Raw genomic sequence first — 14,104 nt, 5'->3', positions numbered from 1 at the left:
TCCGCTAGCACCGACTCTCCAATAGCAGCTCTCCGCCAGCACCGACTCTCCAATAGCACAGTACTCTGCCAGCACCGACTCTCCAATAGCACAGTACTCCGCCAGCACCGACTCTCCAATAGCACAGCACTCCGCTAGCACCGACTCTCCAATAGCACAGTACTCCGCCAGCATCGACTCTCCAATAGCACAGTACTCCGCCAGCACCGACTCTCCAATAGCACAGTACTCCGCCAGCACCGACTCTCCAATAGCACAGTACTCCGCCAGCACCGACTCTCCAATAGCACAGCTCTCCGCTAGCACCGACTCTCCAATAGCACAGCTCTCCGCCAGCACTGACTCTCCAATAGCACAGTACTCCGCCAGCACCGACTCTCCAATAGCACAGCTCTCCGCCAGCACTGACTCTCCAATAGCACAGTACTCCGCCAGCACCGACTCTCCAATAGCACAGTACTCCGCCAGCACCGACTCTCCAATAGCACAGTACTCCGCTAGCACCGACTCTCCAATAGCACAGTACTCCGCCAGCATCGACTCTCCAATAGCACAGTACTCCGCCAGCACCGAATCTCCAATAGCACAGTACTCCGCCAGCACCGACTCTCCAATAGCACAGTACTCCGCCAGCACAGACTTTCCAATAGCACAGTACTCCGCCAGCACCGACTCTCCAATAGCACAGTACTCCGCCAGCACCGACTCTCCAATAGCACAGTACTCCGCCAGCACCGAATCTCCAATAGCACAGCACTCCGCCAGCACCGACTCTCCAATAGCACAGCACTCCGCCAGCACCGACTCTCCAATAGCACAGCTCTCCGCCAGCACCGACTCTCCAATAGCACAGCACTCCGCCAGCACCGACTCTCTAATAGCACAGCTCTCCGCCAGCACTGACTCTCCAATAGCACAGCACTCCGCCAGCACCGACTCTCCAATAGCACAGCACTCCGCCAGCACCGACTCTCTAATAGCACAGTACTCCGCCAGCACCGACTCTCCAATAGCACAGTACTCCGCCAGCACCAACTCTCCAATAGCACAGCACTCCGCCAGCACCGACTCTCCAATAGCACAGTACTCCGCCAGCACCGATCCTCCGACAGTGCAACTATCCCTCAGTATTGATTGTCTAACACTGCAGGCCTCCCTCAGTAACAGCTCTGTGAGTGTCATCCTGTTTCATGCGCTCAAGTCCTTGGAGAGGCCTTTGAAGTCTTGACCTTTTGAAACTAGATATAACATATCAAGAAAAATGCACAAAACTAGACCACACTGACTTAGAATCAGGATAGTCCAGCAGAGAAGGCAGCCATTCATCCCCTCACAGCTGCGTTAGCTCCTGAAAGACACGTCCCCTTTGTCTAATTCATCAGACCTTCAAAAGTTTTACTTTTTCAAATATTTATTCCTTCCTTTATTGTTTAATAAATTTAGAGTACCCAATTATTTTTTCCAATTAAAGGTCAATTTAGCGTTGCCAATCCACCTACCCTGCACATCTTTGGGTTGCGGGGATGAAACCCACGCAGACACAGGGAGAATATGCAAACTCCACACGGACAGTGACCCAGGGCTGAGATTCGAACCCTGGTCCTCAGCACCATAGGCAGCAATGCTAACCACTGTGCCACCGTGCTGCCCTATTCCTTCCTTTTTAAAGTTATTCTGTGCTCCTCACAGTTTCTGGTTGGTCGATTCGGGTCTTGACAACTCTGCGTTAGAAATACCTAAAGTACTTAATTGACTGCCGAGCACTTTGGGACACCTGGTGCTATATAGCTGCAAGTTTCTCTTTATCTTCAGACAATTCTTTTAACTTTTCCCATTGTTCTTAAATTTGTTTCTTAGTAAAATGGGTATCACTGGCAAGACTGGCATTCGCCACTTGTCCCGAATTGCCCTTGTGAAGGTGGTGGTGAGCATATTCTTGCATCAGTCCATGTGGGATTAGGAACATCCACAGTGCTGTTAGGGAAAGAATTCCAGGATTTTGACCCAGCGACATTGAAGGCACGGGAATATAGGGCGGCACAGTAGCACTGTGGTTAGAACTGTTGCTTCACAGCGCCAGGGACCTGGGTTCGATTCCCAGCTTGGGTCACTGTTTGTGCCAAGTCTACACGTTCCCCCTGTGCCTGTGTGGGTTTTCTCCGGGTGCTCCGGTTTCCTCCCACAAGTCCCGAAAGACGTGCTTGTTAGGTGAATTGGACATTCTGAATTCGCCCTATAAAACATACCCGAACAGGTGCCGTAGTGTGGCAACTAGTTAATTTTCACAGTAACTTCATTGCAGTGTTAATGTAAGCCTACTTGTGCCACTAATAAAGATTATTATATAATTCCAAGTCATAAAAATGTGTGGCTTGGAGGGATGATGATCGGAACTTATTTCCTCTGGTTACTACTTGACTGAACATTGGAAATTTGCTCCTTTTTACCTTATTGAAACCCCGATAATTTTGATCTCCTCTCCTCTGCTCTAATGATAAGAACTTCAGTTTCTCTGGACTCTACTTGTAGCTGCCATCCCTTATCACCAGAATCCCCCTTGTGAATCTCCCCTGCACACTTTCCAAAGCCTTGACATTCATCCCCAAATAAGACAACTCAATCTGGAGGAACCAGTGATTGGAACTGTTTAGATGTTCCCTCTTTAGTACTCTATACGCCAATTTATTAAACCACAAATTACAAATTATTTTAAAAAGTAAGCTGCTGGAAAGTTACACCAACATCTGCAAAGTCTGTTTGGGTCAATTTTCAAAAACAAACTCAAATCGTTAACTGATCTGTTATCGCAAAGCTGCCGAAGGTCCCCTGTATTTCAGATGTTCAGTTCTGGTTTATTGCATCTTTGGTATTTCACTTTTTAAAGAAAGTTTTAGAACTTTGCCTTTGCGTTTTTAAAGATTTTTTTGATTTCACCCATAGGCATATATCTTTGTAAATAGTCTGCACGGTGGCATGGTGATTAGCACTGGTGCCGCACAGGGCCGGGGACCCAGGTTCAATTCCAGCCTTGGATGACTGTCTGTGTGGAGTCTGCACACTCTCCCCTTGCCTGCGTGGGTTTCCTCGGGGTGCTCCGGTTTCCTCCCAAAAGCCAAGGATATGCAAGTTAGGTGGAGTTATGGAGATAGGGTGGGGGAGTGAGCCCAGGTAGGGTGCTCTTTCGAAGGACCGGTGCAGACTTGATGGGCCAAATGGCCACTTCTGCACTGTAGAGATTCTATGGATTCTATAAAGGGCCCAGCACCTTGTTTCAGTAGCTACCAGTGACAGCTGGGAAATGGCCGAAAAATATTGGACAATCAGATATTTGTCAGGCCTAAGATTCACCTCATCTTCAGATTCACTGGAATGGTCCAAGATTAAAAGGGTTCGAGGACAGGGCAGCATGGTGGCGCAGTGATTAGCACTGCTGTCTCACAGAGCTGACATCCCAGGTTCGATCTCTGCTCTGGGCCACTATCCATGTGGAGTTTGCACATTCTCTCTATGTTTGCCTGGGTTTCGCCCCACAACCCAAAGATGTGCAGGGTAGGTGCACTGGCCACGCTAAAATTGTCCCTAAATTGGAAAAAATGAATTGGGTACTCTAAATTTTTTTTTTTTTAATTACAAGGACAGGTTGCATAGACTGGCCATGTTTTCCTTGAATATAGAGGATGAAAGGGTATTCCAATCGAGGTATTGTTCATCGGGGGAAATAGAGAGAAACTATTCCCTCTGGTGGGAGTGTCCAGAATGAAGACACAAAAAAAACCCTTAAAAATTAGAGCCGGCTCATTCAGGGTGGAGTCAGGAAGCACTTCTTCACACAGAGAGTAGTGGAAATCTGGAACACTCTCCCCAAATTAAACTTTTTTGAGGCTGGGGGTCAATTAAAATTTCAAATAAGATTGATAGATTTTTGTTCGATTGATTGATATTTGTTGATTTCATTTATTGTCACATGTACCGAAGTACAGTGAAAGGTATTTTTCTGCGGCCAAGGGAACGTACACAGTACGTACATAGTGGACAAAAGAATAATCGACAGAGAGCATTGACAAATGGTACGTCAACAAATAGTGATTGGTTACAGATAAGGGTGTTGAAAGATATGGAATCAAATGGGTAAATGGAATTAAGAGGTATATCAGCCATGATATAACTTAAATACAGATCAGACCCGAAGGACTGAATGGCTCCTCCTGTTCCTGTATAAAATGCCCAAAGGACTGAATGGTCTCCTCCTGTTCCTGCCTAACAGGCTCAAAGAACTCAATGGCCTCCTCCTGTTCCTGTGTAACAGGCTCGAAGGACTGAATGGCCTCCTCCTGTTCCTGTGTAACAGGCCCGAAGGGCTGAATGGTCTCCTCCTCCTCCTGTCCCTGTGTAACAGGCTCGAAGGGCTGAATGGCCTCCTCCTGTTCCTGTGCAAAGTGAGGGAAATGAAGCGGACAACTTTCTCCTAATTGACCATGTCCCAGAATGATATCAGCACCGGAACAGTGGATTGTACCCGGGAATTGTTCTGATTCCGCACCTTGACGCCATCTCTCACATTCCTGGTGCAATCTACAGAGGTTACCACAGCAACAAACCGGTTAATGCCGAACATTCCAATCGAGTGATGGAAATGAGGGCAAGTCATACAATCAAGTGTAAATTAGGAAGATACGTGAGATATGACCGCACATGATGAGATACACCACAGTCGTTCACTCAGACAGCAGGCATGGGGATAAGTATCTATAAATCTCAGTTAATAAACAGAACCAGCTTCTGCCCTGAAGCCTTTTCTAGCTTTCAGCTCACCACATCTGAAAGAAGACAGTTTGACTGTGATAATCACTACCAAAGGGAGTGGTGAGGTGAATGACGTAGATGCAGTTAAGGGGAAGCTCGAGGAGGGCATGAGGGAGAAACGGTGACAGGATGAGATGAAATAGGGCTGGAGGAGGTTTCTCGCAAACATAAACACTGGCATAGCCCATTTGGGCTGAATGGCCAGCTTCTGTAGCTCAGTGACTGAGAGATAGGCTCCATGTTCTGTCAAGTCGGTGGAAATTTAATTTGTCAGTAATGACTGAAGATGTTTGCAATTAGTGATAGAGGAGTTATTAGTATCGTAAATCATGATTGTGGTTCACTCACTCACTGAGCCCTGGATTCTCAATCTGCCCTTTGAATCTCTCTCACGCACTCCGGCATCATAAATAACAGCCGAGGCTTTTTTTAAATAAAAAATCCAACAGCCCTTCTTTAGACATTCAGACATCAATCAATTTAGGGATACAGTAATGGAGCGATTCCAGCCAGGAATTTGCAGCACCATCATGGTTGGACCTGCAGCGGGAGATTTGACACCGCAGTCAAAGGTCCACTGATGGCTAACAATGATGAGATGAAGAGAGTTGAAGACAGACAGGAGGCCGGATCTGGAGGAACAAAGAACTCGGAGGAGTGGGGAACGGATAGTTGGGGAGGAGGGGGTTACAGAGATAGAGAGGAGGAGAAGCCACGGAAGGCTTCAAGTATAATCATAGAATTTACAGTGCAGAAGGAGGCCATTCGGGCCATCGAGTCTGCACCAGCCCTTGGAATGAGAGTTTAAAGCTTGAGGCACTGAGGGACTTGGAGTCCCTGCCAGAAAGGATAATTTAAAAAAAATTAATTTAGAGGACCCAATTCATTTTTTTCCAAGGGGCAATTTAGCATGGCCAATCCACCTAGTTGGCACATCTTTGGATTGTGGGGGTGAGACGCACGCAAACTCGGAAAGAATGTTCAAACTCCACACGGACAGTACCCCAGAGCCGGGATCGAACCTGGGACCTTGGCGTTGTGAGGCAGCAGTGCTAACCACTGCGCCACCATGCTTCCCAAGGAAAGGGATCATTAAAGCAAGAGTTAAAACATGGGCAGCACAGGATTGGATGCCTCACGTTTATGGCAGGTGGAATGATGCAGGAATCAAATCAGGAGATGACCAAGGCACGGAAACGGGTTTTAGCAGGTGATCTGGGATAGGGGCTGAGTGGGGCGATGTTACGGAGGTCGAAACAGGTGGTCTCCGTAGTGGCGGGAACATGAGGTCAGAAACTTATTCAGGGTCAAATGTGACACCCAAGGTCACGAGTAGACTGGCCTAATCGGAGACTGTTGCCAGGGAGAGGTTTGGTGTTGGTAGCAAGGTTGCAGAGTTTGTAATGGGGACCGAAAACAATGGCTCCAGTCTTCCCAATGCTTAACTGCAGGAAATTCCTGTTCTTCCAGTACTAGATATCCGTCGGATAAGCAATCTGACAATTTAGCAATGGTGGAGGCGACAGAATAGATGGTGGAGAGGTAAAGCTGGGGGTCATCAGTATACATGCCAAAAATAGTGCCGTGCCTTCAGAAGATGCCAATGAGGGGCTGCAGGCAAATAGGAGATGGGTAAAAGGATGTATCCTTGGGCGAAACCAGAGGTAACGGTGAAGTAACAAGAGGGGAAGCCATTGTAAGACATTCTCTGGCTATGGTTAAACAGATAGGAATAGGGACACACCTATGTTTACTTCAAGGGACTGTCAAAACACGCTGGAAAGATTCACCGTAATATTGTGTTAGCTTTCTGCTTTTTTTTAAAAACTGTATTTATAGTTCAGTTGACATTACCAAGGGAGAATTATCTCCCAGGGGCTGCCGTGGTTCGGACAGAAAGCAGTACAACTCACATTAGCTGACACGTGAATCAACTCTACATCAGAAGATTTTGTGTAAATTCGCTCCATCGCATGGCATAAAACACCTATTCCATCCTGTCGCTTCTCATCACAGCATTTTTCTAGACCCTCAAAAAGGAAGGATCTTTTATTAACTAAATTTGGGCAAGCCCAATCAGATCTTATAGAGCCGAAAATAAACAACAAAGTATTTCCCCCGCCACCCCTTAAATGCTGTATTTGTGTAATGTAGGAATGCCTGCAGCGAATATCCACACAGCAAACTCCCGTAAACAGCAATGGGATAACAATTCAAAAGCACATATTTTCAATGATGTTGGTAAGGGATAAATACTCTGCTGGGCATGAGGAAGAACTCACTGTACCTCCTTGAAATATTACCATTGGAGCTTTTACACAGATGGAGTTTTACATCTCAACAGAAAAGTGATAGTAGTGCAGCTCTTCCCCAGTACTGACCCTCTGACAGTGCAGCACTCTCCCAGTACTGACCCTGTTGCAGTGCAGCATTCTCCCAGTACTGACCCTCTGACAGTGCAGCACTCCCTCAGTACTGACCCTCTGACAGTGCAGCACTCTCCCAGTACTGACCGTCTGACAGTGCAGCACTCCCTCAGTACTGACCCTGTTGCAGTGCAGCACTCTCCCAGTACTGACCCTCTGACAGTGCAGCACTCCCTCAGTACTGACCCTGTTGCAGTGCAGCACTCTCCCAGTACTGACCCTCTGACAGTGCAGCACTCCCTCAGTACTGACCCTCTGACAGTGCAGCACTCTCTCAGTACTGACCCTGATATTGCAGCACTCTCCCTGTGCTGATCCTCCGACAGTGCAGCGCTCCCTCAGTACTGACCCTCTGACAGTGCAGCACTCCCTCAGTACTGACCCTCTGACAGTGCAGCACTCCCTCAGTACTGACCCTGATATTGCAGCACTCTCCCTGTGCTGATCCTCCGACAGTGCAGCACTCCCCCAGTATGGACCCTCCGACAGTGCAGTACGGGCCCTCCGACAGTGCAGCACTCCCCCAGTACTGACGCTCTGACAGTGCAGCACTCCCTCAGTACTGACCCTCTGACAGTGCAGCACTCCCCCAGTATGGACCCTCCGACAGTGCAGTTAGGGCCCTCCGACAGTGCAGCACTCCCCCAGTACTGACGCTCTGACAGTGCAGTACTCCCTCCGTCTAATGAGAGATATGGTGTCAGTGAACCATCTGGTATCCTGTCAGACAGTGTACCATATCTATAGAATCCATAGAATCCTCACAGTGCAGGAGGCCATTCAGCCCACTGAGTCTGCACCGACCCTCTGAAAGATCACACTACCTCGGCCCACTCCCCCACCCAATCCGCGCAACCCTGTAGCGCCACCTAACCTGCCTATCTTTAGACACTAAGGTGCAATTTAGCATGACTAATCTACCTAACACAGACTTAATTGTATTGTGGAAGGAACACGGAGCACCTGGAGAAAACCCACCCTTACAGGGGGAAAATCTTACAAACTGCACACAGAGTCACCCAAGGCTGAATTGAACCTGGGTCCCTGGCACTGTGAAGCAGCAGTGATAACCAGTGTGCCACATCCTCTGGCAACAAACGTGCTATCAGGAAACCAGTGCGCCATCAGATAGTCTCACATCTAGTGACAAGTGTGCCATCAGAAAACAGGTATCCTGGCAGATGGTGTAACACCCACATCTCTGTGTGGGTCTCAGCCCCACAAACCGAAAGCTGTGCAGAGTAGGTGGATTGACCACGCTAAATTGCCCCTTAATTGGAAAAAAGAATTGGGTACTTTAAATATTTTTAAATGATTGTATAACATCAAGTGACAAATGTGCCATCTGATGGGATGCCTGTTTTCTGATGGCACACTGGTCACTCGATGTTACACTGTCTGCAAACAGGTGTCCCATCAGACAGTGTACCATCTAAACCAAATATGTGAGAGTAGGTGGATTGGCCACACTAAATTGCCCCTTAATTGGAAAAAAAATGATTGGACACTTCAAATTTATTTTTTAAAAACAGGTGTCCAGTCAGAAGGTGTAACATCTAATGACACATCTGCCATCAGCAAACAGGTGCTCCATCAGATGGTGTAACATTTAGTCACAAGTAATAATAACAATAATAATTTGTATTAGTGCCACAAGTAGGCTTACGTAAACACTACAACGAAGTTACTGTGAAAATCCACTAGTCACCACACTCCGGCGCCTGTTCAGGTTCACAGAGGGAGAATTCAGAATGTCCAATTCAGCTAACAAGCACGTCTTTCGGGACTTGTGGGAGGAAACCAGAGTGCCCGGAGGAAACCCATGCACACACAGAGAGAAAGTGCAGACTCCGCACAGAGAGTGACCTATGCCGGGAATCGAACCGGGGTGCCTGGTGCTGTGAAGCAACTGTGCTACCGTGCCACCTTGTGCCATCAACAAACAGGTGTCCAGTCAGATGGTGTAACATCTAGTGACAAGTGTGCCATGTGCAAATAGGTATTCTGTCAGATGGTGTACCATTTAGTGACAAATCTGCCATTAGCAAACAAGTATCCTGTCAGATGGTGTACCATCTAGTGACAAATCTGCCATTAGCAAACACGTATCCTGTCAGATAGTTACCATCTAGTGAAAAGTGTGCCAACAGTAGGAAGTTATAATCCAGGATGGCCCTCGCCACCTGTCTCGCTTGCTAAAAAGCCTCCGGAACCCCAACTCTTTGGGACAATATTTGTTGACCTCCCCAACACATTACCATCAGTGCTTCATCGGTTTTATATCTGCAAAGTGTTTTGGATCATGCGAGGAGATGCTTCAGCCATCTACCCGTCAGCCCCGAGGAAAACACTTGATTCAATTCATTTGTTTACCTGAGATTCTGGCAAGTCCTTGGAAAGTGGCAAATGTGGCATCTTTGACCCTGAGTGCTGTGTAAAAAGCCTTCAGGCGGTTTACTTATCCCAGTGGAATTGGTTAAGTTGTTGAAAGTCTGTCTTCTTTTGCATCAGACAGTATGTAGAGTAGCAGTTCACTGACACACACATGATTAAAAAGACCGAAGATTGGGTTACCACAAATTATACACTCCACCAAACATTCATTGCAGGAGCTTCAGATCCTGACGCAGTGAGACACAGGGAGTTGCATTGGGCTCACTAACTCGCCGGGGGGGGGGGGGGGGGGGGCGCAGATGAAAGAGCTGGGGATATCGAAGATTGATCAGTTCCAAAACCTCTGGGACACAAGGAACCAGTCGAACCCGAAATATAAGCCTGACAGCGAGGAGTGCCATTTTATTCCAATCTCTCTGAACATCGTAAAGAGAAAAGAATCTCCTGTGGCAAAATGCTGAAGCTTTCATTCAAGGCAACTCCTACAATCATTTCCCAAAGCAGTAAACCCAACTTGAAGGAGGGGGGGATGGGCAGAAGGACTCCCAACTTACTGAATAAAACCCAACCTGTGCGCAACATTGCTTAATGCCCATGAAAATGGCAAACGCAACACTTCTTTAACACATCGACCTTTTTTTGAAAGTTGTGAAAATAGTTCCAAACAGTTAAGGCTCACTGATCAGTCGCAGATCGAACAGTGTTTTTAAGACCATCGCTCACCTCCTCCTCCTCACACAGACTGGTGCCCGAGTTAAAACTAGTTTGCTGCAATCCTCTGGATGAAATGGTGGGTGCTGCTCCTCGTCAATTGTAATCCAGAGAGAGAGAGCGCGCGAGTGCTGACAAGCCACTGCCCCAGTGCCCTGCGTCTCTCGATACTGCCAAGTGTGAGGAAACGCAATACAATGTCCAACAGCCGCTCCCACCTTCACAACCAACCAGGGATCTCACTGTCCCCCAGGTGTGGGCGGAGCCTCGGCATTTAAATGACACTTTCCGCACTTCCAATTCAATGGTTTTTGAAGAAAACAATTGCTGAACGGATTGGAGGAAGCCCCCACCCCTCCCCACCTCACCCTGGGCCACTCTGCTGAATAACACACGCTCAGCAAGAGGGGAAGTTACTCTCCGAGAAACATCACCACAGGTGCAGGAAGAACAGGGCTTCACTTCCTGATGAGGTCACAGGCCTTACCTGTCACCCTGCTTTACCTGTCACCCTGCCTGCGAATGTGTTTCGATGAGGTACGTGCTGCCCAGGAAAGAAACCCTGATTCAAACAGGGTCTGCCGGCTCTCCAGAGCCTCAGGAACCTTTTGAGCAATGGACTCACTTCCTGCCTTCCAAAATTCCCCTGCTTTGTTTTCATTTACATAGCAATGTTGTTAAACAGAACCTGCAGCACAGAGCCAGACCATTATCAGATATAATCGTATAATTTACAGTGCAGAAGGAGGGCATTCGGCCCCTCGAGTCTGCACCGGCCCTTGGAGAGAGCACCCTACCTAAGGCCCCGACCTAAGCCCACACCTCCACCCTATCCCCATAACCCCGCGTCACATTTTATTTGGACACCAAGAGCAATTTATCATGGCCAATCCACCTAACCTGCGCATCTTTGGACTGAGAGAGGAAACCGGAGCACCCGGAGGGAACCCACGCAGACACGGGGAGAACATGCAGACTCCGCACAGTGAGCCAAGCCGGGAATCGAACCTGGGACCCTGGAGCTGTGAAGCAACTGTCGTAGCCACTGTGCCCCCCTTTAAACCCCACGCAAGTCTTTCCTCCACTCCAATCACCTTATCCCACCCTCCCCTCATGGGTACAACAAGCCATTCAAATGTTTTTAAAATTGCATTTACACAGCGCCTTTCATGACATCAGGATGTCCCAAATGATTGACAGCCAATGAATTGCTCTTAAAGTGCAGTCGTTACCTTGGAGTAGTATTGAGCGAGTGCTGCATTGTCAGAGATGTCATCCTGAGCCCCCGCCGCTACTCAGGAATCCCCATCTCCGCCATTTTGGTGGCTGGCAGAATGGAAGGCTGTGGCTGCCAGGGCAACCAGGATCAGGGAGGTGCTAGGTGGCGGAGGAGTGGGCCGGAAGACACCCTATGAGTTGGCTCAATGCGTAATGGTGGCCATCCAACTTGAGGCCGATTCCATTCAAGGCCTCATAATAGTAGTGCTCGGACCTGAAGGCACTCCCGGTCTCAAAGCGGCGCAGGTATACAGTGGCCTCCTGTCTGAGTGGACCCCTGTTTGGACAGAATTCCACATTGGCCCCAGGCCCCGAACCCACCCCTGGGAGCTGCTGCCCCACAATCCTAGCTGTCTCGCAGAAATGCCCTCTGTGCCTTTTCACACTGCACAGGGTTTCCTTTGCATGCCTCATTGCCATCCAGCGGTGGAAGTCCCTCTACGGAGGAGTCCTCCCCCCTCAGTCTTGGAACCTGGGGTGAAGGGTGATGTACGCAACAGTGCCATGCAACCACCGATTACACCGGTTCATGGACTCCCAAGAACCGTGTCATTTGTGCAATCTTGTGGAGTCCATGTTCCATGTCTATGTTGAATGTTCTAGGCTGGTTTACCACTTTCGTTTCTTTTTTTTTAATAAACATTTTATTGAGGCATTTTTTGGTATTATAACAACACAATAAACAATGTACATGAAACTATAAAAATAGTGCAAAAGCCATTTCACCCCCCCCCCCCCCCACTCTGCCAACGATGAATTATCCGCGAAGAAGCCGACAAGCGGTTGCCACCTCCGGGCGAACCCTAACAGTGACCCTCTCAAGGCGAACTTGATTTTCTTCAAACAGAGAAAGCTAGCCATGTCTGATAGCCAGGCCTCCGACTTCAGGGGCTTTAAGTCCCTCCAAGCTAATAGTATCAATTTCCGGGCTACCAGGAAGCAAAGGCCAGAACTTCTGCCTCTTTCTCCTCCTGGATTCCTGGGTCTTCCGACATCCCGAAAATCGCCACCTCTGGACTCAGTGCCACCCTTGCTTTTAACGCCGTGAACATGACATCTGCAAACCCGTTCCAAAATCCCCTAAACTTCGGACATGCCCAGAACATGTGGACATGGTTCGCTGGTCCTCCTGCACATTTTTCACACCAGTCTTCCACCCGAAAGAATCTGCTCATCCGGGCCACTGTCACGTGAGCCCGGTGAACGACCTTAAATTGTATCAGGCTGAGCCTGGCACAAGTTGCAGACACATTGATTCTACTCAACGCGTCCGCCCATAGACCATCCTCTATCTCTACTCCCAGCTCCTCCTCCCACTTGCGCTTCAGCTCCTCGGTCTGCGTCTCCTCTGACCCCTTAACTTCCTTGTAAATGTCAGAGACGCTCCCTTCTCGTACCCACTCTCTGGAAACTACCCTGTCCTGAATCCCCCTTAGGGGTAGGAGCGGGGAGGTTCACACCTATTTACGTAGGAAGTCCCGCACCTGCAGATACCCAAATTTGTTTCCCCTCGCAAATCCAAACTTCTCCTCCAGCGCCCTCATACTCAGAAAGCTCCCCTCTATGAACACATTCCCCCATCCTCTCAATCCCTGCTGTCCGCCATATCCGGAACCACCTTTCCATACTTCCCGGGGCAAACCTGTGATTATTACAGATTGGGGACCAGACTGATGCTCCCTCTGCTCCCACATGTCTCCTCCATTGCCCCCAACTCTCAGGACTGCCACCACCACAAGGCTGGTGGAGTACCGTGCCGGCGGAACAGCAGAGGCGCAGTTACCAACGCCCCCAAACTGGTGCCCTTGCATGAAGCCGCCTCCATACACTCCCATGCCGACCCCTCCCCCACCACCCACTTCCTGATCTTGGCTATATTCGCCGCCCATTAATAGTTACTAAAATTTGGCAGCGCCAGCCCGCCCTTCTCCCCGACTCCGCTCAAGCATTACCTTCCTTACTTGCGGGGTCTTGCTCGCCCAAACAAAGCCAGTGATCACTTTGATGACCCGTTTAAAAAAGGACCGTGGAATAAAGATGGGGAGACATTGAAACACAAAGAGGAATCTCAGGAGGACCGTCATCTTCACCGCCTGCACCATCCCAGCTAATGACAACGGGAGCGCGTCCCATCTCCGAAAAGCGTCCTACATTTGGTCTACTAGCCGGGCCAGATTTAATTTATGCAGCCGGTCCCATTCCCGCGCCACTTGGATGCCGAGGTGCCTAAAGCTTCCCCTACTAATCTAAACGGCAGCTCCCCCAATCGCCTCTCCTGTCCCCTCGCCTGGACCGCAAACCTCTCACTTTTCCCCATATTTAGCTTATACCCCGAAAACTGGCCAAATTCACCTAGAATCCTCATGATTTCTTCCATCCCCTCCAATGGGTCCGATACATACAAAAGCAGGTCATCTGCATACAGCGAGACTCTGTGCTTCAGAATCAGCGAAATCATGGCCTGTGACATCATCGGGGGGCAGCACGAATCT

The 14,104-nt window shown here is 48.8% G+C and overlaps 1 protein-coding gene across 5 annotated transcripts in view; it reads right to left on the bottom strand.

The window, feature by feature from the left end:
• rassf7b (Ras association domain family member 7b) overlaps positions 1–14,104 on the bottom strand; it is a 130,420-nt gene that overhangs the window by 63,836 nt on the left and 52,480 nt on the right. The window contains exons 1-2 of one of the 5 annotated variants that reach the window (XM_038808004.1): positions 10,348–10,575; positions 4,370–4,381 (exon numbers count right to left, since the gene is read on the bottom strand). The exons of 2 other annotated variants lie outside the window; for them this stretch is intronic. The gene's annotated coding sequence lies outside the window, so the exon portion shown is untranslated. Of the gene's footprint in view, positions 1–4,369; positions 4,382–9,602; positions 9,776–10,346; positions 10,576–14,104 lie in introns of those variants that run through there. 2 more of the 5 variants (XM_038808003.1, XM_038808006.1) reach the window with 2 other exon arrangements.

The sequence above is a fragment of the Scyliorhinus canicula genome, chromosome 9 (genome assembly GCF_902713615.1).
Source record: "Scyliorhinus canicula chromosome 9, sScyCan1.1, whole genome shotgun sequence".
NCBI classification, from domain to species: Eukaryota; Metazoa; Chordata; class Chondrichthyes; order Carcharhiniformes; family Scyliorhinidae; genus Scyliorhinus; species Scyliorhinus canicula.
Note: the sequence above shows the minus strand (reverse complement) of the source record. Positions and strands in the feature narration are given on the sequence as shown.